Genomic DNA, 27,017 nt, shown 5'->3' on the forward strand with positions numbered 1-27,017 from the left:
GTGTTTTGAAAACAGCCCTAAACTGAAAAGTCACCCATCTCCTCATTTTCCGATGAATTCCCACTCACCAGCATTTCTCACAGGTTTTAATAAAATGAACTCTTTATAAACAAAAGTTTCCCGAAGCTGAATGGTCCCAAACAGGAACAACGTAGTCAAACCATCAAGAGCATGAAGCAACTTGTATTTGATGGCTAAAATATGAGAAAGACAAGCTTCCAAGAAAAATTGCCTTACTAAATACATGAAGCAGAACATACTTCTTGATTCAGGCTATAAGGGCAGGCTGCAGGTTGATAGTTTGACCCCACACTTGTAGTACTTTCTTCTGTGAATGCTATTTGCAAGGATCATGTTGGCACCCAGAGTTCAGAGGCCAAGGTAAATGGGGAGTAAAACTGATCCTTCACAAGTAACTCTCATGAGCTGTGTGATTTAGATCCTTCTGACAAGAAATTCATTTAAGAGGTGTAATATCTCCGTCATGCCAAGCAGTGATAGGATAAATGGGAAGGTTAAGGCAATTTGCCCCCAAAACACCATAAAGGCAAAATTAATTAAGAGGAGTTAACAATGAAAAGTCCTTCAAATTGCTCCAAAATAGATAATTCATAGAACTTAATGGAAGCTCCCTTTAAAATAGGAATGCCATTAGACTGTAAGTTATTTAAACAATCCTGCAAGTCTAAGGAAAATACTCACCTTTGAGTTACTCTTTGTGCCACACAAGGTAACACTGGCCTGGCCAGAGCTGAGTGACAGTGATGTTGGTCCCTGATCCATGTGCTGCACCACGTGGCACCTCTGCCACTCTGCCTCCTCCATGGAGCCCTCAGCTGCTCTCCAGTGAGAGCAGGAGAGCGAGAAGCAGAGCACAGGGAATCACTGTGCCATTTACACCCCACGCTGCTTGGAAGCATTAGCTGTGCTCCACTGTTTTAGGATTTTAGTCCTATCCGGGGAAGCACTGTGAGAAGCTACATGTTTGCACATGGGGATGTCTACAGGAAAAAGCCCCACACATTTCTCCAAGGAAGGAAGATAGTAAAAGCAAACCCTGGACCTCGTTTCTTCCAAAGGTAAATTATTCCAGGTTAATTCAGACAAGGTTATGAATTACTGCAACCTTAAAGGCTTTAAGAAACCCTCTGTCATCTCTCATTGCACACAAGTGAAAGGCAGGTGGTGCAGCTGTTTGACAGTGGAAATACAACTGAAAGGCACTGACAAAGGAAAAGGCAGTTTCTGTTTCTCCCTCCTGCCACCTTCCCTTGTTTTATGGTTCATAAGGAAAGCTTGAGCAGTTGCTGTTGTTTTAGAGAAGGAAAAGAACTGCTCTGGTTTGTTCTCCCTTCCTCTCTCTCTTGAACCAATGTTTCCTGGGGGCATTTTGTCTTTACTTTTGGAAAGAAACTGCCTTCAGTACACCAGGTACACATTTTGAGGTTTTTTATTCCTTGAGTGTCCATTTTAAGGTAAAATAATACTTCTTAAAAGAGTGCTGTTGTGCCTGAAGCCAACAGATATGCCATCACAATGTCTCAGCTGAGAAATTTAGGATCAAAACAGTACCCTAAAAGAAAGCACAGTTTAGTTTTACAGTAACAGAGAGCACAGCACAACTGCTCTGTACTCTGTACACAATTTACTACAGAAAGAACAGAACTTCAGGCTGAAATATGTGACATATCAACAGGATCAAGAATTCACAGGACTGGATCTGGCTGCCTTGAGAACAAGGTACTTACAATAACTTAAACCAACACATCCTTAAATACCTTCCCTGAAAAGAGTTCAAAGATTAGGCACATTATTCCTCTGCAGATGATTTTGCATCTGCTTTATCCCACAGGGTCTCCTGTCCATGGGTTTTTAAGCGTGTTTATTTCTGTCCTTCAATCCTGAAAGCAGTCGAGTAATATTTCCCTGAAATTACTGTCCAGGCTGGACAGGAGAGCTGACACCTTTCAGAGGCATTTCAGGGTGTGTCAGGTTGTAATGCCATCTGCTAGGTACGAAGTCAGGAACTGGATATACCTTGCAAGAGAGCCAAGTTAGAAACCTTTTTGGTTTTATATGATGTACCGGAGTGTGGTGCCTGAATCTGTACAAACAGGATGAAGTCTCTAAATTATGGATTACTAAGGGTCATCATCATAGTTCTCAGTGATGGAAAAGTCAGCTGGACATAGGATCCTACAGCACCTCTTCTAACACTGTTGTTAAACTGGTTTCCTCCATTTGCCTCCATTAATTCCCCCTCATGTTTAATTGTATCAGAAGCTTTTATTTTTCTGACTTACATTGTATACCTAGTTCAGGCTCCTGAATATCACAATCAGAAAACGTTTTCCTTCCTTGTCTTCCTGTCTTTTAGGATTTAGACAGATTTTCTAACATTCTTTAGGCTGTCTTCTTTAATCAGTTTCTCAATCCCTGTATTGTGCTTGTTCTTCTCTGGATGTCTAATAGTTTGTCAAGCCAAATTTGAATTACTTATGAGATAAAATACCATAAGGAACCAACCAAAGTTTGAATATGACAAAATGGTATTTTGAAATTTAGAAAATGTTTTGTTGTTTTTTGTTTTGTTTTTTTTTTCTCTCTTGAGGTATCTTGTGTCACATTAGAGTTTGTTCATCTTCTAAATAAACACTTCTGTCAAGTTTGCAGATTAGTCTTCATTTCAGCAAGATTTAAGTCCATTTCCTATTTTAGAGCTTTCTGGAATGATGCACATTCTTGGTGTAGGTATGATTTGCACAAGCAAACCCTTGCACCAGTGACCTGCGTGGGTAGCTGGATTCCCCAAAAGGAGTGAGACACATTTGGCTGGTGCCATTTAGAAGAAATGTAATCAGCATTTTGGAAGAGGTGCAAGTAGTAACTGCATATTCTGATGAGCAAACATCTACTTTCGAATAAGCAGACAGTACAATTTCTGGCACTGTGGGAATCATAAACTCTCATCTGAGGTCCAGATGAAGCAGGAATGTTAAACAGTGATAACCCAGGTAGCACATGAGGGTAAAAGCTACTCTTTCAAACTTTATTCAGTTTAGTTATAAAAATCATTGAACATTCTCAAAGTCACAATTTTAGCCCATTTACCATAGAGTAGCTGCCCAAAGTTGGCAGTTAATTCACAAAGATAAGCAGGACTAGATCAGTATGGGCATGAAAAACCCAAACTGAAAAACCCTTGGACTCACTAGAAAGTGGGTATGCTGAAACCAACTGATGAAACTGTTATTTGCCCAGAGGACTTCAGAAATTCTCAGCTTTCAAAACTATTTGCTATTCATCTCAAATTGAAGAGATTAAAGAGAATTTGCTATTGCAGTATTGCAACTGCCTAGTACTAAATCATCATCTGATATTTATAGCCCAAATTAAGACTGATGACTCAGAGACACTGCTGACCATTTAGTAGTGAACTCCTAATAATCCAATCTGGAACAGCAGGGAAAGGAATAGCTGTCTAATGTGAAGTCAGACAAGTAATTTCCTATTTAAAATTTGATTAGATAAAATCTTTTGAACATGTGCTTGTAAAGCAACAGCCTGTTTAAATATGTATAGTACTGCAACACACACAGAACGCTGTTACGACAGCCAGCACAAAGAACATTTGCAGTAACCTGAACGTGCAGGGGGAAGCACAGCACCCTGGGCTAAACTGGATCAGAATAAATCTCTTACACGATGGAAAAACATTAGAGCTGATGGGGGAAAAGCAGTTTTCGTCCTGTTAAAAAGCCACAAGCGTGTTTTTATTTTGAAAAAGTATCCTTTTCCAAAGCAGAAGCATTTGGTAACGTGCAATTGGAAGAACATTAATTTGAGGGGGTGTTTTTGTAGGTTTTGAATACAAAAGGAAAAATACAGATTCAGACTGGAATATTTTGCCCCCTGTAAATAATATATAGTTTTTAAAGCCATCTAGTAAGCTTGATATGTTCAGGCAGAAAGTTCTTCTGGATTTAAAGGCATTATATTCTAAAATTCATGAGAAAGAATAAAGGCCAGTAAAACCAAGATGGGGGAGTTTGGCTTAATCCTGACCCAGTAATCATCACTGGGGATTTTGCCTTTGACTTAATGAGACAACAGTTTGAGCCAACACACCGTTTGATTGTGCTGCCCTCCTCCCTCCTGTACAGGCTGGTATCCCTAAGGCTGCCTGCAAAAGTACTGCCCAGGATGACCTGCAGCGATGAGCCTGGCCCCTGCCAAAGCACAGAAATTACATTGGTTCAGGTTAAGGAACAGTGACACTGGCTTTTTCTCATACCCCGATTCATATAACTTACAGAGGTCATGGCAGCATTTCTAATCAGCTATTGATGATCAAGCATCCTCTCAAAACTGAGATACAGTCCCAGAAATGGGATGCAGTCCCACTGCAAGTTCAAGCGGAGAATCCAATTACAACAGTTTAGTACAGTTGCAGCCAAGCTGGAACATTTTATCACCCATTATAGAAAGTACTTGCAGAATTGTCCTGAGAATCGAAATATTCATGTTATATTCACACATTATAAAAAATTACTGTTTTTGAAAGTGACCAACTATTCGTGTTCACTGGAAGTTAATTTTTGTCTTTCTCTCTTCATGCAGCTCTTCAGTTTTTATTAAAGCCATAGGGACTTTTTTTTTTTTGAGTCTGTGGCGTGAGAAACATCCAAGTGTTCCAGGTGGTCTGGTAAATACCTGCTGCACTTGTGTTCATTCCATGGACCTTAGGAACTCTTGGAAGTTCCTTGCCTTATCCTTGCCTGCCAGGCTCTCCCTCAGCACTGCCTGTGTGGGATCACCACTGTCCTTGTGGAATTAATTACAGCCCTCCAAGTGATGAACTGGACCATGAAACCAGCAAGGCACTGCCCGGGTTTTGGTTTTCCAAAGCTGAAGAAAAGCCTCAACAGAGGCTCCAAGTCATGATCTTACAGTCATATTCAGCTCGTATTTGGAGGCTTTTCTTGTAGTTGCAGCAATTCTTTGATTGGCAATATCATATTTTTATGTGTAGAATGTGAGGTTTTCATAGAGTTTCCTGGTCAGGTCCCTTGATGTTTAGAGGGGACTCCTACACTGGTAAGCAGCATCCAAGTGTGACTCTCTCTCCTGTTCCCAAGGAATCTGTTGGATATGCAGTCCTACCCAGTTGGGTAGGAAGATACTGGTTGTCTCTGGGCTGTTTCAAGGCTTTGACTCCTGTGACATAAACTCCACATGGATATCATGAGCTGAAAAGAGCTTAATCAAAAAAAACCCCTACTATAATCATATTCCAGAGTCTTGTGGCATGTTAACAGGTCCCTGAGAGCTTGTCAGTAAGTGAAAAATATGCATGACACTAATGGGGACAGAGCAGTGGTTTAGCATCTTACCCAAAAGCATCACTGGGAAATGCCCAGTGGGAGTTTCCACATTAATCCAAAAAACCCTGAGTTATCACTGTCCATCCATGAGATGATAAACCCACAATCCTTTTGATTTCACACAGAAGCCTGGGCACTGTCAGCTGAACTTCCTGCTTTAAAATCCGTTCGCATACTCTTTGTCAAGCACATTTGAATAATCTGTGTCACAACAAAAATTGAAAGTGTGTTGTATCAAAGAAGATTTGAAATTAATTTTTTAAACTGCAGATAAATCATAAACTTATTTTTGCAAACTATATGAGAATACATTGCAAACTTTAAAGAAGTCTGCTCAAAGAAGCAAATACACAACCACAGAAAATATTTTTCTATCTGTATAAATACACTGAAACCCTGTCAACCTGCAGAATACATCAAAAGAAGGTTTTGTAAGAAATAAGCAAATTATAAATTCCTACAGTGCCAGTTTTCTTGCACAGATTATGCAAACGTGTGCTTCAAGTAAAGTTGCATTTTATTAAAAATGTAACTCATGATAAGATAGATGTAACATTTGAATAGCAATTTAGAATTTATATTATTCTTGCCTTATAAAATAATATTGAAAAAGTGAATTGAGCTAACACGAGTGTGTTCAATATGCATGAAATCTCTCTTTAGTCCTTAAAGTGCAGAGCAGATAGAGAGTGGCCATTTCCCAGCTCTGTAATTACTGTGTCACCGTCTGTGAAGCATTTATGTGAAGTACAGTACTTCTGACTAACCATGAACAAACTCTGCGTCTCGTTAAAAGTCAAATCATTATTTTCAAATTCTTTAGGTTCTGCTGATACTGGAATGCGATGTAATCCATCACTACTTATATTTTATATAATCAAACACAATCCCTTTCTTCTCTATGCATTCCTTTTAGACACACCTATGGATTATACATACTGTCTTAATAATGTAATTTTTTAAAAGCAGCAGACTGTTATAAAATAGAAGTTCTTCTTTATTTGTTCCCTCATGCTACAAAGAAGGCTTGAACACTGGCACAAGTGTGTCTTTACTTAAGGGTTCTTTCTCTTTTTTTGCAGATATGTGCATTGATTTTGGTTGGAGATAACTTTTCTGTTTGCTGTGTTCCCCCAAAAGAGCCTTAAGGCTAAGTCCTTGCAATGATACTGCTCACAGCTGCTAGGTAAATGCTAGCAAATTTAGAAGGTAAATAGTCAAAACTCCCTCCTTGGCGAGCGTTCAGGTTCTCTGCTCTTTTCATTTCACCCACGCATCGCGCATCTCGTTGATTGTTGAGATTCGGGATGTGGTCATAGATTGCCTTCTGAGACAGAAGGCATTCCCATGGCAGCCTCCCCTTTGGGAATGGGCTCCTGCAGGGCCAGGCCATGGATCCATGCCCTGTTCTGAGATCAAGGCACATCTGGGTGTGGATGTTGTAGGCAGCGACTGGGCAGCTGCGCCAGCAATGCATGTGCCAGGGCAAGGGGTAAGTGCTGGGACAGGCGGCTTGCAAGGTCAGAGATCCAGGGCATGCAGGAGCTCCCTCTCCCTGTGCCCTGTTCCAGTGCAGTCACGTTGGTGTGGCAATGGGGATCCCCAGCTGGTTGTTCTTGGCTCTCAGCAAGGTTTCAGAACCTCCTGAGCCGTGCTGAGCCCCAGCAGTGTCTGTGTGAGGGGAGCATGGCAGAGCAGCCTCACAGCCACCTGCCCTGGCACGGCAGCCTGGTGCTCCCAAAACAAGCAGCTCTGGAATCTCTTCTCTCCTGGGCTCTCGGGAAGTCGTGGTTATCATAAATGTGTTGTGCCCAGACTGTATTAACACCGCTGCCTCAGAACGTAAGGCTTTTGTTCTTGGAAAGTGTTAAGATATTATGAGCTTAAGGAGATTTGTCCAGAAAAGAATTTAGAGAAAATTGCCCAGCATTAATGCCTTAAAATGCCCATCATCAAATGCATGACTGCAAAATTCTCAGGCAGGATGCGGTAATGTAATAATTGATGCATCCGTGGGAAAATCACACCTTTTACTTGAAAGTACTATATTAATACTGCTTTAAAATTCTCCATTAAGCTTAGGTAGTGCACATGTTAGTCAGTGCTGAGGAAAACTAGTTGTTACAGGCTGTAGATAAATTTATTTTGATTATTGCCTTATCTTAAGTGAATACTTTTTAGGAAAAATACACAAACATGATGAAATTAAATGACTCCAGATTATTAATACAGTGCCCCAAGACTACTATTTTGTTTGGTTTATTTTTAACATATTTGTTAGAGCTGGAGACTTGAATACTATAATTCGTCAAAACAAAGTATCATTTCAGAATGGACAACAGGAATAACTTCCCAGAAATCCAAATTGTGCCTGTAAACTAATAAAGCCTCTACATGAGAATTGGTCAGATACTTTTAATATTAGTTAGCTGCTAAAGCAGCTGTCTGTACAGTAAACCAGCTACATGGTTGCAGTCATCTTTTTTCCAGTTCAATCTAATAGCTTGTACAATAATGTTGGGAGTAAATCTCAAGAAGTGGTGAGATGCATGTGGTTAGGGCTTCCTTGGGGGCTTCACTTGTGACAGTTCCTTGAGGAAGAAAACTAATTTGATCTATTGGCTAGAACCAGATGTGTGAGCATGTGTGTATTAGTGGCATTGAGAACTGTTATAGTTTGAATACTGGCTGAGATGATCAAGGTTTAAGATTAGGAAGTGTGTATATTTTTGTTTAATTAAATAAATCACCTTTGAGCTGACTATAATAAGAGTTTCAGATTAGCTCTGTAGAGTAGCTGGAGGTACTGAACACCTATGACATTTTTTAGATCACAGGGTAGTTCTAATGCCATCCCCAAGGAATGGCACAAAGGGGTTCTGTTCTCTCCAGCACCAGATAAATGTGGAGCCCCTAACCCTGTGATCCTTCCAAAATAACATTCTCATTCTGCTGTCAAGTAATAAGAATCCTGTGGAGAACTCCCACAGACATTGTTTCTCATAACGTCTTGTGGAAATTGCTGAGAAATACCAATAATGAGAAAAAATTATGCTAAGTTCTCTTCTCTTTCAAAGAATCTTCCCTGAATCTTCCCTTTACTACAATCAGCCAAAAAATTCCAGACTATTAGTATGCCAGTATGTTAATAGAGCTCCCCAGGATCTGTCATCTTAGTTAACATTAGCTAAGTACCTACCTTTAGTGTTTTCATCTTTTGAATATGTATGAAAAATTTCAGACAAGTTTTCAATACACTGGTATATTAGACAAAAAAAATTAATTTCTGTATGTAATGAAGAACGTACATTGGTATTATGTACTCTATTAAAATAAAATTATCTTCAACTTTAAATAATATTTATTTTTAAATTTAAAACAGGTCACCTTTGAAGATGAACAGGCATGGCCCCTTGCCAAAAGAGCAATCAGATTTTCTGCTGCAGAATATATAGAAAATCATAACAAACTTAATTACCTGTACCACTGCTGAAGGCCCTTCATATCCTAGCACTCTTGAGATTCAGCAGATTGTATCACATCTTCCTGATTAGCAATTCTGACTGAGAAATGAAACATTCTGATTTACTGAAATTAAAAAAAAGGAAGATTCAATTTTTAAAGAAGACAATCTGTGAACAGTCTCAATTTTAAAGTATAACGGCTTACAAGAAATGTTTAAATCTCAGTATATTTTTTTGAACTACATTTATTGTTTGTGCCATGTGAATAAATATCAGCATAGTTTTCATTTTCTCAAATCTCATATCTTCAACCTTTCTTAGGGGTCAGTACCTCAGCCTGAGGGGTTTCTTTAATTATTGTTATTTCTTTTCAGATTTTTCTCACAAAAATCTTAGTACAATGATCCATGTTCACAATTTCTAGATACCAAGAATCCATGCAGTATTCAAAATCTCTTATTTTTGTCTGAAATTATTGAGCACTTCTGTCATATGTCTTAAGATCTCAGAAGTATCAAATGCAATTTTTTCTCCGAGGGACTTCAGAGGAAACTCAGCTGCTGGAGCAGGTTACCTTGGCAGGAAGATCCTCCTGGTCAGAGCAAGGGAAGGAGTCAGGACAGCATTTGTTACAGAGTGCATGAGCATGGGGAGTAGCTGAGCATTTCAGAGGGAAAGGCTCTTTTTGTGGCTGTGAAATCTAAATCCATATTTTGCTTTTTGTTCTTTATTAACATTCCCTTGGTATTGCTTATGGGTAAAAAGTTAAATACTAATTTTCTGGCACTATCTCAGAAGCTGTCAGTGCCTTAGGATTCAATTATTGGCATTTTTTAATAGGCAGAAAAGAATGTGTTCAGCGGGGGCTCAGGGTGGGGATAAGATCACCCGTGTCCCCTCACCGCTCACACAGCTCTGGTAGTTCTCAGAATCACGTGTCCCTGCTCAGTGTTTTCTCAGCCCCCTTTGTGATCCTTCTCTGAGCTCCTGGTTTCGTCATGCTGCAGCTCTACTGATAACACGTGTTGCCTTTTCTCTGGCCATGCCCAGGCTTGTGCTCCATGTCTTGGCTGGCGCCTGCTTTCCTTAAGACTTTCTTTCCTGGAAGTGCTGCACCCTGATCACACGTAGCACCACAGCTGAGCACAGTAACTCCATTTGAGCCTAATTCTCTACCGATTCTTTACAACCCTTCAGTGCCAATCAGAAATATCTTTACAACATCCTCCAGACACCATCCTCTCTCTTAGGTTCAAAGATTCCAGTTTCTACAGCCTGGCAGCATGTAATCAGGATAGGAGATCCATCACCCTCCCCTGCAGTTCCAGCTCTGCCAGTTCAGCCCTGTCAGACTCCAGCTGCAGCCAAACTTGTCAAGGCCAAACGTGATCAGGGCAGGAGCACTGAACTCCTCTGGACTTTGGCTTGCTAATAGGAACGGTACCGAGGGGCATTTTCTTTATGTGATAGTGATTTTGGCTGAGATGAGAAGAGAAATGACATCTCAGTGTGGAGAGAGCACATGGTATTGAGCTTACCACGGTGCAGTGCCTGTGCGTAGCTCGTAGAAAAGCAAGGGCAGTGCTTGGGTGTTTGCCTTCCTGAGGCTTTTACACAGGGAAAAGCTACAGCAAGTACTTGGGTCTCTCTCATTTACAGATAGGGCTATTTGTATGCTTAATTATAGCTTTTCTGTGGGATCTAGAGCAGATAAGAACAAGCTTTGTTCCTTCTGAGCTTTCTTTTGCATCACACCAGATTTCCACAGTGTTTCCGTCCCTTGCAGTGAAAGCATCGCAGGTAATTTTCCCTTCTGCCTGCCTGTGTAGCTCCCTGCTCTGGTGAGCTATTGTATACCAGAGGCTGGTTCTCCTGCCACTTATTCTGATGGGAGAGGTGATGAATGGGGAGAGAGGGGATTTTGTTGGTTCTAAGGAAGCAGTCAGACTCTGGCACTCTGAGGCAAGTCCTACACTTGGCCTGCTACCCAAGGTGATGTGGTATCTGGTGATGTCACACCAGAAATCAGACTATCCTTCCAAATCACCTGCTTTTCTAATCAGATGGAATTCTAAGGAGAGCATTTTACAGCCTCTCATTAAGCTGCAGTTCTGGCCCCAGCTCTGACTGTGGCAGCCCTTCTGTTGGGTGCACTTGTGCTCACACATGTGTGCATGGACACACACACCAACCATTCTGAATGTTTGCATCACATGGGATCCCATTTAATATCCTCCTTTTACTTGTCTTCACTGCGTGCTTATCAGCTGAACTAATGTCTGTTTGCTTTTCCAGCTGCATGTTACAGACTCAGATTACTCTAATTTTAAAAAATCAACACTTCTTTAATTAAAAGTAATTTCCAAACTGTCACTGGAGTGCCAGATGCAACAACTGGAATCATCCTGTCCCTCATTTCTTTTCTTCTCTCCTCTCTAAAAACACCAAACACCAACCAAGAAGAAAATTAGCAATAATAAACCTATGAAGAAAAGAAAGAGCCAAAGAAAAGCAGCATTTACTGGTATGTCAGCCCTACAGAATGAGCTGCAGTATATCAACCTACCTTAAAAAACTGAACCCAGAACTCCTCCCTGCTTCATTTGCCATTGTATTCATAAGTAACATATTTATTGCTTTGTGTTATTTGAAGTTGTATTTTTAATGTTGAGAAAACTATCATAAAACATATGACAATACTTAAACATCGCTATGGAAGTGAAAAATTGACTTTTGCATAAAAATATATTCTCTTGTGGAATTATGGCCCTAGTGTGCTCTAAGGTGTGCTTCTTGGATAGTGTGCTAATGTTATACCTGGATGTATTGTCTGCAGGCACTGGACACAATTCTCTGGGTATGCAGAAATTAGATAAGGAATAATTCTTTTGTATAGTAGCATCCTTTGTGCAATGCAATAAAATTAATTCAGCTTCTCTCCATAGAGCTTGTCTTCTGTCCCAGTGTTAGACTGTACTTCTCCTGCATTTTACCTGGGCAACAAATATTTTCTTACTTCCCTCTGTTAGAAAGTCCAGCATGGGTAATTTACAGAGCAGCTCTGATTCTGGAGTCAGCCTATAACTCCGTGTATATTTTTGCAACATGTGGCTCTCGGGTTAAGTTGAAGAGGAAGAAATAAATGTGCCCCAAAGCAGGCTAATCTGTGCCTCGTGTGGTGAGAGAGTGGTGATCCTGCCTGTGTCAGGGTACATCGTGGAGCACTGCTCAGAAGGTAGAACCCTTGTCCTCAGGAGAGCTCCTGTACAAAACTTGGGTTATTTACAGTGTTGCTGACCTGTAATTCAAATACCTCATTATTCATGAGACTGGGTCTGCATCTTTCTAAATATAAATTACCATTTAGCCTTTTCTTTGGGGGGATTCATGACTGCAGGTGAGGCCTGATTGAAAAGAGAAGAATCTTTGCTACTCACTGCAACCTGAAGAGCTCATTTTCCAGTCCTGGAAATTGGATTCACCTTTCCCCTGTTTGCAGAAAATATCTTTGAACCCTTGCTGGCATGGCTTTTGCTAGAGGAGTGTTTAGCCATATGGTCTGTCTCTAGTGCTCTAGCCATCAAAACTTTTTAAAACAAATCAGTCTCATGGTTTTCTATCAGAGGCATTACCGTGGATAACTCTTCATGGTGAATCACTGTCTTCTAATGCTTCTCACAGGCAGAACATGTGACATTGGACCATTCCTACATATATTTCCTACTAAGACATTTCAGTCTCAGTTTCCAGTTGCATGTATTTACTGGCATAATCACAAAACAGAGGGACTGAGCGGTCACTTACTGAATAGTGTAGCAGCTCCTCTTCTGCTTTACTGTTCGCTTTTAATATACACAGCTGCAGAACGGTTTTGCCCTGAGCTTTCACATTGTTTTCCAAGTCCCAGGTTGACTTTTGGTATCTCACACTCTGCCCTTATACTCCTTGGTCACTAGAATCTACTTAACCATCCTCTTTTCCATTCTTTGCAAATGTTCCACTTATTTTGGATGTTCAGCTGGGGTGATCTTTTTTATCTTTTTTTGTCTTGGTGCTGCTAGAGGCTCTCAAGTGACACCAGTCTGTGCAAGAGCCATGAACACTTCAGGTGAATTCTGTGCTGTTAAACCCACACTGGAAGGTACTTGCAGCTCACGCTTCTGGGTGTTTAAAACACAGAACCTCATTTTTGTTTTTTAAGCTTCTTAGTCCCAGGTGGCACCAACAACCCTTACTTAACCGAAGCAGCCTCACCTAGGAACCCACTCCCTCATCCTCCCCTGTGGGACCAGGAGCCCCATTTAAGCTCCAGCCTGGGGGTTTAGCAGTGGTTTGAGCTGTGTTATAGGTGGATCTGTTTCTGGGGTGTTAGCTGAATGATTTGGCTTTCCTGGTTTTCCATTGGAGCCTTTGGGGCTTTGGATACGACCTGCTGCTGTCACCACCCTGCTCTGCTTACCTGGCTCTGTTGCTGTGGGACCGTACTGTGAGGTGAGTCCCTGCTTCTCCCAGACTGCCAAGAGGGGAGGAAGCATAAGAGGTTTCCACTTATTCCAAAAACATTCCTGCTTCTCAGAAGTGTGCAATAATGAGGGAATACAACATAATATTTAGAGTTTTGTGGAGGAGAGAACCTTGAGGTCCCTTTAATAGAAATAGGCAAGAACACTGTAAATGGGGGGCCTGGGGAAAGGGCCTGTTTTGCTCACACAGAACCCTTATTTTGGTAATGTCTGAATGTGCTAGTACAGCTTTGACTCTTCTGATGTTTTATAACTATAGTTATCCTGAGCTTTGAGATGAAAGGTCACTTTGAACAAAGTGGGTTTGAGCATTGTGTTTGTGGTTTTTTAAGGCAAAAAAACCCCCTTATCAAAGTGCTTGTGGCCAGTGCTGCCATTCAATCAGTTGAGTTTCACTTTGCCTCTTAGCTGGCTGAGACTGAGCCCCAGCTATTCTGCTTTCAGCCTTTGTGAGCTCTCTATGCTTGTGGCATGTTCTTTCATCACAATGGGTTTCTGTGGAGATGTACCGTGCTCACGCAGGGCTTCCCATCAACCCAACCATTCTCCTGGCATAAGCTTAAGAGAAGCTGAGCGCTGCATGGGCCAGATACACGTAGTGTAGCTGACAGTAAACAATGACAGCCTCTCTTCTCAACACCTCAAACCAGCAGATATCGTCAGTCTTTTCTCCATTATGTCTGAAAAGTTCTTGGATTCATGTTCCACATAGTGTAAAACACCGTGCCTGGTGCAGCTCAGGAGCATGTCACAGTCTTTTTTCTTTTTGAATGCCCAAAGCTCAAAAAGGAGTGTTTTGGCAGCCTGGCTCTCGCAGGATTTAGTGAGTGGGTGATCACGTCATTGTAGCTGTGGGTGAGCAGTGTAGGTGTTCTACAAAAGGTTTAGTGTGCCGGGGAAGAACTGTGTAGCTCTAAGTGTGTCACAGAAGTTGGGAAGTTACTGGGGTGTTTCAAAGGTGAGGGCAAACTGAAGTGTATTTGACTTCCCTAAATCTGCACTTGTGTACTGGATGGCCACAAGTCCTTTCTAATATTTTTGGTATTTCCTTCCAAACAAACACAATTTTGTAGTACTTGGATAGGGATCTCTGGCCCACCTACTTGCACAGTATCAATCACAGCTGTATTGGAGCTCTTTAGCCTTTCATCTTTTTTTTTTTTTTTCCCTCACTATGCCCCCTTGTTTTCTTAATTTTACAGCTGGAGAACTGGCATAGGCCACCAATGGGAAATAGCCCAGCCCATTCCACATGAGTTATGTTTAGCATTGGTTTTAAGTGAGACTTTAAAATATAATTAAAAGCTTTATTGTTCCTTGATTAATATGCTGTTCTGTTTCTAGTATAATGCTCCATTATCCATACTGTTCCTTAGCTATTTTACAAATATTTCTATGCTGTATTTATTTTGGCAACTGCTGCTAGATGTTGACTATATGAATTCTTTCCAGCTTTTTAAAAGCCATGTTGCTGTTCTGTCCAGAAAATGCATCTGTGCCAGGATATCGTGACATGGGGAGCTGCACTGTCACGTGGGAGCACAGGCCTCTGCCTCCCCCAGCATGCCAGGCTGAGGTGATGGGGAGCAGAAGGGGGGGGTCACAGCAGGATTTATATTTGCTCTGCCATCTCCCAGCACCAGGATTGGCAACAGAGCCAGGGTCTCCTGATCCCTGGCTGCCACCTCACTGTGCTGCTGGTCGCTGAAAGTTTCTTATGAGGGGAGAGCAGCACAGGAGGAAAGGTCATAAAGGAAGCAGAATGACCTGCTGTACCCACTTCAGAGTCTGATACATGATGAAGGCTGAAACAAGCAGAAAAGATGACCCAAAGATGGAAGTGTGTGTCTGTGCTGTGAAGCTCCAGGTGGAGAGGAACCTCTGTGGAAAAAGTATGAGGTGTGACCCATCCTGCCATGCCCACCTCTGCACAGCATTCATGGGGTTAAAGGCTTCAGAAATCCAAAGAAGCCTTGCAGGACAGTGTTGCATTTGCAGTGTTGTGTGAATACATGTGCATTAGTTTGAATTCTGCAAAATAAACTTCCATGGAAATATGTGGTTTGGGTCAAGTTTTTGAGTGATGTTCACTGGCAATGCTCACAACAACCGGATACAAATCTGATCCAGACCTTTTAGTTCAAGGTATATATTAGATGTATGACTCCATGCTTCTGAAGCTTTTGGGGAAACAACTGGTTTGTGTTGCATTCTGTGGCTTGCATAATCTTGTCTGGTGTTCTGTGTGCCGGCTGCGTGTCAGGAGTTTGAGCCTCATTTGTGCTCTGTGAAGGATAGTTTCCCTCTGGAAAAGGGAAGGGAAAAACAAACAAGCAGCGACTTAACTTCTGTAGATTTTGGGTTTTTTTCTTCTTCTGTAGAACTTTTCCTCTGAGCTTCAAGACAAAGCGTCTATCATGACTGCTTTTTTTCAGATTTAGGCATAGAAAAAAATGTCTGGAAAATCTGAAATATGGAGCTACTGCAAGTATTGATGCCCTTCACAAGCTCCAGCACCTTTTAAATAACCTGTCTAGAGCCAATGGGAAATTTGAGGCTGCCAGACAAAACAAATGGGACAAAAACAATGGTGTCCCTTCCAGGCATCTTCCACTTTTGGTGGTTCAAGGCATAAACTGGCCATGAAGAACTGTTAGCTTGTCCCACTGATCCCACGGCTCTCTGATGCATTAAGGGCTTCATTCCTTGCCATGTTTCTCCCTTCCAGCTGCTTTAGGTCAGAACTTAGAGTAAAGGAAGTTGTCTGCTGCAGTGAGTTCATTTGGAACAGGCTTTTCCACTGGGGGTAATATTAGAAATTACGGTTTGGTTATTGCCAATTAACAGACTAGTCATGCTTCTGGTAGGGGGGATTAGAAGTCTTTATTCTGCATCATCATTTGAGACCTTTATATTGCTGACAGGCTGTGGCATGGAGGGCCAGACAGCCCATTTGAGTGCTGCAAAGCACTTCCGCATTAAGAGATTGTTGTGCTATTGAAGTCAGGTGTGTAAAATACATCATCTAAGGTTTTGCAAGTCATAATTCAGTGAGCAAATACCATAACCCTCATTTTATTAGAGCAAGGGACTGATTAATAGATAGTGTGCAACATGTCTGAAGGAACTGGAAACATCTCAACAGAAATGTAGATTCCACATACAAATGCACAGACCACAGTAGCTCAGGGTTAAGGGTGTGGCCCCTGTAGGTAATTGCAAATGCTGAAATCCACCATGATTTTAGGATTTAAGCCTGTCTGTGTCCCCTTTGAGTTTTATATTGTAACTAATTTTGGGGTTTGTCTAAGTTAAGCTAATGTTAATAAACACCAATTTGTTCCTTTCCTACAGTGGTTTAAAAAACAAAAACCACAATACAAAATCAACCTGAAGTAATCTTATCTTTGGCTTGGTGTGTTGTAGGCAATGTTACTTTATTTAAGGGTCCTTTAAAGAACAGCTTAAACAAGTCACCATTTCCTTTATATATGCTTTCCAATTATATTATACAGAGCCATCTTTTTCTTTTTTTACCCATCACTGTTTTGTTGTTGTTTAGGAGGAAATCTTTAAAAAAACATGTTTAAACAGGTTGTGTGGTCTAAGTTCTGGCATTGACATGAGCCCCACATGTGACATGGCATGTACTTACAGAGCTCTCAGAGCTGTGCTGGGGGCTGAGCTCTGCCCTGGTCAGACACCCAAGACAGTGCCTTCCCTTGGGCTGCAAGGGGGAGAATCCTTCACTGCTTATGTGTTGGGAGGGAGGTGGATGTCCCAGAATAGTAGAGGAGTTGCCTTCAGGTAATTTGTGATACACTGTGCCTTTATCCCATCCTCTCTGGCCCCCCTGAATTAACCTATGGCACGGGGTCTTACTTGTAGAGGGTACTTCATCCAGAGCAGAAGCATTTATGTGCAGGCCTGTGTAAATTAATTATTTACTTTGGGGGTTTGGAACTAGATGACCTTTAAAGGTTCTGTCCAAGCCAAACTGGTCTATGATTCCATGACTTTGAGAGGGGGTGAGCAGAGGAAGCTGGAGTGATTCCTAACACCTGGATGGCAAGGATTTGTGCTTTTCCCTTCCTTCAACTCGGTAGCTGTCAGAGCTCCTGAGATCTGAGCAGAGAAAAAGGATGCCCAGCCATTTTTTCAGTGTGCTACTATTTGCATACACTGCACATTTTCAAAATTAAATGCATTCATTTGCAATGTTTCTGTTCCTTAATTAGGTTTACCGATTGCTAAGGTGAAGAAATGTGGTCTTTGGTTTTGAGGATAGTTTATGAAAACAGCCTGTGCAATACATCTTTTAGCCTAGAGGCTGCTCTATGGCATTTCTTGCAGGACTCAGCTGCTCCAAAGGACCAGGACTAAACTGTAATATCTATTATTTCCTCCAGATATTGGACAACTTCTGGCATATGAAGGAAGGTTCTTATTTTCTTACTATGATAATTAGCTGATATCAGAGAGCTCTGGAGATAATGTGACAGTGTTGTATATGCCTGTCTATTGTTGTTGTCTTTTTTCACTCAAACCAACTCTATGATGCCAGTTCTTAAACATACATCTGTTTTAACCATCAGTAAAAGCTCAGTATGGAGACTCAGTTTAAGAACTAATGATTTTATCAGGTATGAATAAATGTTATTGTTTTGGGAAGGTGCTATATTAGCAAAGCTAGTAACCTCTGAAGCTACTTGTGCTGGTTACTATTTTGGGACTATGATCAGTTTATTTTAAGCATCTGTGGATATGTTACGAGTTCTTCAGCTTCCTTCTAAAGTACATTTGTCCTCTTGGCTTATGGTGTGGATTCTTTTTCTGGGGATTTGATCAGCTTGGGAATGTAAGTGACTCTGTGATGGATGCTGTGGCCAGGGTTTGAACACACAACTCATCAGGGCCTGTTTCCTTATCACTGGCAGTAAATGAGGCTGCTCTTCTCCTCCTCTGCAGGTGCTCACTGGCAGTCCTGGGTGCTGAGAGCAGGCAGGGATTGCTGATGTGTCCCAGCCTTGGTCTGCAGCCCATTTTCCAACCCAGACTAGACAGACAGCTCTGCTGATTCAGAAGAAACATTTAACGTCAGAAAGCCTGAGGGGAAAAAAACTGGACTCAAAGCACAAATCGAATGGACTTCGGTGCAAGTTCAGAAATGGAAGCTTGGTCTTGCTCTTTTGAATTCCTAAATACAGAACCTTCAGGACACCTTTAGGATAGGATGGTTAGTACCAGCCTTGTTAGAAACTGATATTTCCCATTACCATCAGGATGTAATGATGCCACAATAACAGTATAGATGGAATGCCACAGTGAGATGCCTGTGTACTCTAAGCCACAGTGTCCAAAATGTGGTGCCTGGTCCTCAGACCCTTTGCCAACAGCCCAGGGAGAGCTGGCTCCAGATTGGGGGCTGAATTTGCCCTCCCAGAAGTGTGAGTGAAACGAGTGACTTCTCTGTTTGATACTCTGCAGTTGCTAGGAGGCTTGTGGTTTCCGTTGTGAAGGAGAAGGTCTAGGAACCTGCGAATGGTGTATCTTCAACCAGGTTCTCTGTTAAATTGGTGCTACCCTTTTGGAGTAAACTATTCCAGTACATCTAAAAAAAAAAAACCAAACAAACACCCAACCAACCAAAAACCAAACCCAAACAAAAAAAAAACAACACCAAAACCAAAGAAACCACTTTGTAATCGTCAAGAAACTAAAAAGTGTTGTCTCAGAGCAAGCTGCTGAGTAGCCATCTGGGTTGACCTTTCAGTGCCAGAACCATTTTCATCCTATGAATGAGTTGCTCTTGTTTTTTATGATGCATCTTCTGTTCATTAGGGACAGTGTGTGTTTCTGACTGTGTCTTTTGTGCCACTGGCAATTAAACTACCAAAGATACCTTCAGCTGGGTTGGAAATCCTTGTCTGTAGTGCTGGAAGAAAGGGTGTAGAAGCCCTGGCAGTGCTGTGGGGTCAGTAACTGAGGCTGTGCCCAGGGTTTAGATGGGAAGGGAAGCAGGAGGTGTTGTTTGACATCACTAAACGTGAGCTGCCAGAACACCTTGCTTCTACTTGGAGATAGACATCTGTGGTCCCCTTGAGGGGGATAATCTGCAGGGGCAATTTACTCCTTTATAGAAGAAATTACCCCAAGGCAGTGTCTCCTGCCCCACTCAGAGCAATGCAGGGCAGGGCTAACCCTGCTGAGGGCTGCTTTGCTCCCTGATGATAGGGGAAGCAACGCTTCTCTCCAACTGGGAAACAGAGAACCTATTGACTTTATTTGCTCATTGCTGGGAGAGGATTGAAATCCATCCTGCAGGGTAACTTGGCTATGTTCTGAACGAAGCCAGATAAACAAATAGTACTTCTGTTTTTACAAGACATGCCCAAAGGAGAGAGGAAAAACTATGCTGTGTAGGAATGATTTTGAGGCTGACACAGGTTACTTTTGGAAGGAGATTATTCCAGTGTATTGGCCAGAGGCGAAACCATATCTCATTCCACCAGTGCTTAAATTTTGAGGGCTGGAAAGGGGTTTGACAGAAACAGGTTATACCTTCGTGGTGACCGTGATACTTTCCTTGTTTAGTTCTTTGTACCAAAGAAATTCAGTTATTGCCTAAGAAAGCATTTGGTCTTATTAGCTTAGTTCTATTAGCTGAAATTATATATTATGATGCATCTTGGTCCGAGTCCTGTTTGCAAGGCATTAAGTTGCTTCCTATAATTCAGCTCAGCAGCTGTTACCAGGCAAAAGGCACTCAGTATCAAGGCTGTTATTGCCAAGGATACTTGATGTGTATTTTTAAGCTAGTAGGAAAGAACAATTGCTGTGATGCTCCGTATTGAGTCAGATTTTCTTTGTGGTGAGTTTTCGGTCTGCAAACCATGTCAGGGAGAATCAAATGTGACTGTGACCCCAGTTCCCAGTGTAAAGTGCTGGAGTCAGCACCTCAGTCCTGGGGCTGTTTCTAGGCCTCATGATTGATAATATGACCTTGAAAATAGGCAACAAGTACAGAATGATGCAGTGCTGCCTGCCTGAGCCAGTGGGCACACAGGGGCAGTCGTAGCAGTGGGAGCTCTTCCATCTGTCTTGGAGGCTGCCTGGGGTACAGACACACAGACACCTGTTGGTGTTCCCCTTCTCTCATGCAGAGCAGCTCTATCATTGCTGAGGAAGGAGTCTGTGCATCCTCAGGTCTGACTGTAAGGCCAAGGCAGTAAGCTGTGCTGGCACAGCCCTTTGAATCAGGCAAGGGCCTGTGTATGCAGGCTGATTTAATGCAGATTGACACCCTTACCCAGCAAAGTGTTATGGCACAAAGGTGGATATAGGGCAGATTTCAGAAACAGCATCTCCTTTTTGCAGTCTGTTGTATGAATTGTGGAAAAAGCCTCTCAGTTTTGTCACAATTGGTGTCTTTTCTAATAATTTAAAAGGTTGAATTACTTACATGTGGGGCTAAAATAGCTCCAAGTGCATTTTTATTGCCTGGCTCTGGAACTGCCATTTACAGGTTTAACAGCCCTGATGCTTTTAAATACTAGGAGATGAAGTGTATGTAGTAGAGTGTTTGAAAATGATATATGCCTTGTTGTTTGGACACAAGTACTGTTCTGTTTTCTACGGAATATTTTTCTTTTGCAGACCCTAATTTGTTTTAAATATCCTCCAATATCACAGTAAATATTGAGAGGCTTTGAATGTATAAAAAATGCTGTTCTGTAAATCTTACTATTAAGAAAATTAAACTACTCATGTACAACATCTACTCCAGATATACCAGATTTGTGGTCTGTTTTAACATCAACTTAGTTTTCCACTTTTTGTAAAGTTTAATAGTATTTTTACTTTTCTTTCCCCTTCTGCCTGCTTTTTTGAAGTATTTAGGGAAATAGCACACTGGAGGAGCAGAAAGCTCCAGGATGTTCTACATGTAGGAAAACAGAAGAGATGCTGAAAGTACCAGCATATGATATTTTCTTTAATTATTAAAAAAAAAGGAAAGATTGACATTCACAGACTACTTAACTTTCTTTATATTCATAAATGCCAGAGTAGTTCAGTGGAGATAAGGGTGATAATCTCCCTTCTGTAGATAAGGAGAGTGAGGCACAGTGGCTTTCAGTTCACCCAACCTAATTGTACAGGCAAGAGATGTCCCAGATCCCTCCATCTGCATTCTTCGTTGCTGGGCTACATCCTGCTTTTCTTGCAGGCTTGTGGTTCCCCCCCCAACAACACAAGGGCTGTGGACAAGAGGGTTTGGCCTTTCTGACTCCAGCATGAAGTGGCTGCTGCAGACAAACACACAGCTTGGACTTTAAGCAAGTGCTAGCGATTTATTCTTTTATTTTTTTTTTTAATATATTTAAAGCCATTGACTGGTCTCCTGCATGTAGCTCCTTTAAATTCCATACTCTTCCTTTTAGATACAGAGCTTGTTTAATTGTTTTTAGGCTTTAACTGACCCACATAAAACTAGTGAATAAGCAAAACCCTGAAAGTCAAAATCAAAAACTTCCTGTATCAAATGTTCTCTGATGCCTCAGGAGTGGTGTCCTGTGTACTTACCTTCGGTTGAGTGGCACCTGGACCAGGTTCTCCCATATTCAGGTGCCATTTCTTACAGTGTTTAAAAACAAACAAACAAAAAAACAAACAAACAAATAAACAAAAAAAACCAACAAAAAACCACTTTGCATAAAACACTGAATTTATTCAAAATTATTCTTTTTGGAAGATGTGAACGGCATCCTGAATCCATAGTGCCAGGCTTTCAAGAAGCATTGTCCATTTGCCTCTTCATCCAAGTGTGCTATGTTTAGTTCCTGAAAATATTTTTATAGGTCCCTGATTCAGTGTTGACTTGAGGGTTTTTTATGAAAAAATGTCATAAAACTGTGAAATTAGCACTGCACATATCCTAACTAAAGCTGAGCCTGACACTGCACTATTCTGTATGAGGGAGGATTATATCAGAAGCAAGATTTTTTTTTTTTCTTTTATTGCAAATAGTCGTCTGTACTGAGCTGATGTGCTAATCTTTCTTCTCTATAGTGTAACTCCCAGAGTATTCTAGCCTTTCCCATTTCCAGCAAAACCTTAATCATGATGTATTTTGCTTTTCTGTTAGCCATTAGGTGCGTAATTGTTCTTCCTTAAGTCATATCGAATTATCCTGCTGATTACCTGCTGCAGCAGATTGTCTGGATCATCTTGCACTTTACCCACCATGAGCAGTCTGCACCAAGTGTCCCTTCTCTGCAGCCCTAAAAGGGGAGGTGTGTGTGGATTCTTCCAGACTGGTACATTGAAACTTTTTTAGATTGCCAGTCACTTATTCAAACTCAATTTTTTTAATAGCTTCACTTTAGTTTTTTTATTCTCACTCTTGAAGTTGTATATTCTTAATGATTGCAAAGCTAAACCCCTAGGATTTACTTCTGCACTGCACAGCTGACAGAGGATGCTCTGCCAGGGAGGTGTTTGGGTGCACAGGGAACAAGCTCTTTGAGACTGTAGTGCAATTGTTACCATCTTGTGACCTTTTTTTAGTGCCTTGTCTGCTCTCTTGCCTGACCCACTGGTTGAGAAACAGTATCCTGGACAGTTCAGGCAACAAGGAAACAGAATTTCTCAAGTTTATTGAGCCTTGGGGCATGTCCCATTTGACACTTTTTTTCCGTGAGCTTTTGCTGCTTGTTATGAAGAGAGCCTTTGATCATGAATGCATCAAATAATCCTCGTAAAGAAGTCAGGGGACCCTGAAAAACCTTCAGTGGATCTGGTGTAGTCCTCTTGCCAGTTATTTTTCCCTTTACTCCTTTACATTTGACCAAGGCCTGGCTTGCTCTCTGTTTGTATTTGGTCACTGCCATATCAGATAAGCATTTGGAAGGTGGTTCAGTTGTTAAAGCATCGCCTATTGCCTTCCACCATTAGTCTTTGTTCATACATTGATTTTCCCCGTGCTTCATCCCTGTCCGTACATTCTTTTTCCCTGTGGTTCATCCCTGATGTTTAGCTGCTCTCGGGGGGTTAGCGAGGCTTTAGATACAAATGTGTTGTTTTGAAACCAAAGTATGGTAGGATCAGCACACAGTTCCTCAGGTAGGTGAGCTGTGGTGCCACAGTACCTGCTTGCATCTTCTACTCCTGTGCAGGCTGTAGGTCATGGGCTGAATTAAGAGATCACATTCATGCCTTAAGTGAGGAAAGATAAAACAATTCACAAGGGGCAGAGCCCACGTGGTGAATGCTTTATTTATATGCTACCAGTGGCAAGCCGAGCAGAACGGATTGGGATTCCTTTCTGCCTTACAGTTCAAAATCTTACTGTGGCTGTTACTGAGCAGTGAGGCAGCTCAGAGATTACGAGCTGAGCCAACTTCATGCCTGGTGTAAGTGGTGTAAGGTTGAGATGTGGGAGGGGGGCTTAGACTAGGGAATTAGATTTTTTGAAGCTCTCAAACCATAACATGCTGCCTCTGCTGATTGCAGTTGAGTTGCACCAGCTTGTGCTATCATGGAGTTCATTTTTCTTCACTAATTTTCACCATTTTTTGAAACAACATTTCTGAGGATCTTTTCCAACACCTGTTACCCTTTCACTGCCCCCTCCTTCCTTGCACTAACCACTATTTTTAAAACCCTTTCTTCCTCTTCAAGACTTGGTCTGTAAGTAAGCCCCCCCAAAGCCAAGCTGTCTCACAGTTAGCTCAGCCTGTCTTGTGCAGAGTGCATGGAATTACACCATGACTGAGCCACTGCTGGATTTGACCACAAATGTTTTGGGGTTTGGTAGAGTTGATGGGGGCTTCAGGATTTATTCTTGTCAGCTTTGCCATAAACAACCAGACATCAGAGGTCCCAGAACCATTTGCTCTCCCAGCTCTTGACAGAGAAGGATGCCTGGGATCCCTCTGCCTGGGATCCAGAATGCTGCTCCTTTTCCCCACACCTTGCAGGGCTCTCACTGCCTCAGGTTCCCACTTGGCTGTCTCTGAAACCTTCCTCTCCCTAGAAAAGATCGCAGCTCCACAGCCGTGATTGACGTGTGTGTCACGTTCTTGCCTTGGGACTTTCAGGTGATACAAACTGCCTGAGCAAGCACTTCTTTTTGTATCACATGGGACTTGTTCATTGTCTTTTTATAAACTTTTTGTAGCATTACATGGATGGAAAAACATGCAGTTTGAATTCCTTATTCTGATAAAACAGTTTTTGGGTTTGTGTGTGTTGTTGCAGTTCAGAGAGTAAACCTGAGGAACCAGGCAGACAGGAAGATGCTCGTGCTGAGATCCTACATTAGGCACCCAGGTTAGCTACGGGGCTGCATTCTGTTCTAATCTCAGAATTTCAATCTGTGCAAGTGACAGCTGTGGTTGTAACACCCTGGAAAAGCAGGATGTAACCTGGAAATGAAGCACCACTCTTCTCTCACTTAGGTGATGTAGGCCGACTGTGACTGAAGAACAGCAGACTTTGTTTTCTGTTCTGGAGGAAGTGTAAAAGCTGACTTGCTTTCCTTACCTGGTTCCTGCTTCAGTTAATTCTGTGTTCTGTAGTAGTATATTTAGAGTCAGGGATGCCTTAGAAAATGCTTGTTCATCAGTGTGAGGTGCTTTGAAAGTTTAATAGAGTACAGAGATTGGGAGACAATCTATGGTGCTATAAAAATACAATCACAAAAGTTGTTACAAGGATGTAATGAACACAGATATTTCTTTCTTTCAGTTATTAGTAGAAAGGTTTAGACTTATGCTTTTGTGCTTTTGCAAGCCACAGGCACTATGTTCTCAACCTAAAGAGGTTTTCATACTTCTACCACCTCTAATTCGTCCATGGCTGAAAAACACCTAATGAAGGAAAAATGATAAGGGGGGGAGGAAATGTGACTGAGATGAGCTCAGTGCTCGTGTTAAGTCATTGTGGGCTAAAGCAGCTGCTCTCACTGCTTCCTTTCCTGCAGTCAAACAAGGCTTTGCAAAGGGCAGCAAGATATTTTCTGAGTAGCAGCTGCTGAGACCTGTTATGGAGTCCCTGTTGGGATCATAAGTCCCTGCCAGTCCTGATCCTGAGGTGGCTGATCTTAATTCCATAGTTTAATTTCAAAAGTTTTAACCACGAGGAAAATCAAGTGCTTTTCGCTCGAGTTTCAGCCAAATCCTCCTCCTTGTAGGAGCTGCTCTTAGGTAGCAGTTAGAAAGGCTCCAAGCCTGACTCTCACTCAGCTCCTCTCCTAGGTGCAATGTGGGCACTGAAAACCGTTTGTCAAAGTCCAGGAGTGCTAGTCCTGCACAGGGATACTTGTGGTCCAGGATTTCTAATTCCTTTGGTTTGTCTGTGCTGTGTATGTTTTCTGGAGAGGGACTCCTCAACTCCTGTGGTTCTTAGGCTGTGCTGGGCAGGGAAGGGTTTGGCACTTGCTGTGAGGAGCCAGGGTTTGGAGCATCCTCAGAGCTCCATGGGTGAGCTGGTTCTGTGTGCTCAGAGATGTGCTCCAGAAACTGTGTTATGGATCCTTTGTGAACCATGGAATGCTTTCCATACTCAGTAAAATAATTTTGGTTTATATGATTTGTTTTAGAAAATGTCAATGGCTTCCCATGGAAACCCGTGCAGCCTGTCTGTCTGTAACCCCACCGGGCAGTTCATGCCATGGTCAGGCTGCCAGAGGAATAGCAGGACATTGGGATCACAGACAGGACTGTGCAGGGAGCTTCTTTTAGCTGTCAGCAACATCACCAGGATCAGGGGTTTCTGTATGTTGAGAACAGTGAAATCCATTAATGCACTATGTGAAGGTTATTTATGGATTCACTGTTTATGGTGGATGTGCTTTGAGAACAGGGAAAGGTTGTGTTCAGTGTTGAGAACATTCTATTTATAATTTAAATTTCTTGCTAAAGGTTTGTGCCCAACTCTGTGAGAATCATGAACATCAATTCCTTTACATGAGAAGCAGTTTTCCATCTCTTTTCCTTGTGTATTAATAAAGTCAAATTTTTGCCTATTTCTCTAGTATTAAATTCTTCTCTTTGCAACAGGATAATTCATCCATATTCTAAAATATTCTAAAAATACTTAAGTAGTTTTATTCTGTTATTTTAGTAGATAAGATTGCTTCCTAACAGCAAGAATTCAAGCAGTAGCCCAGCTTAGAGTAGGTTGCCCTCATAAATTATATCCTCCTAGGAGGAAAAGAAAATCAGAAGTAATAGCTTTAGCTAGGGAAAAGGCTAATAATGTCGCTAACCTCATGATTTCAAGTATGGAAATTGTCTTGCAATGTGAAATTCATTATGTTAAACATTCATGATACTGTTGAACTGTTTAATGAAAAACAGCATAATTGATTTTCCATAATGAGCCATCTACCAAAAATATTTAGGGGCAAAATTGTTGGCCATCTAAAGAATTTTTTGAAGCACAATACTGCATGCTTTTGAAATAAGGAACTTAACGTTAGAAAGACTTTTTTAAAAAAAACATTTAGGAAAATTAGCTGATATTGCAAATAAATGTGTCACTGTGGAAAGTAAAACTGGATGAGTTAAATAGGCAGCTCTCTGAATTTCAAACTTTATATCAGAAGCTGGAATACTCCCCCCAGTCAAAATAAGTGTTATTTG

The 27,017-nt window shown here is 41.6% G+C and overlaps 1 protein-coding gene across 4 annotated transcripts in view; it reads left to right on the forward strand.

Annotated features, from left to right (window-relative positions):
- LOC108507271 (glypican-5-like) overlaps positions 1-27,017 on the forward strand; it is a 412,210-nt gene that overhangs the window by 318,862 nt on the left and 66,331 nt on the right. The window lies entirely within an intron of this gene.

The sequence above is a fragment of the Lepidothrix coronata genome, unplaced genomic scaffold, assembly GCF_001604755.1.
Source record: "Lepidothrix coronata isolate B3197 unplaced genomic scaffold, Lepidothrix_coronata-1.0 Scaffold248, whole genome shotgun sequence".
In the NCBI taxonomy this organism is placed as follows: Eukaryota; Metazoa; Chordata; class Aves; order Passeriformes; family Pipridae; genus Lepidothrix; species Lepidothrix coronata.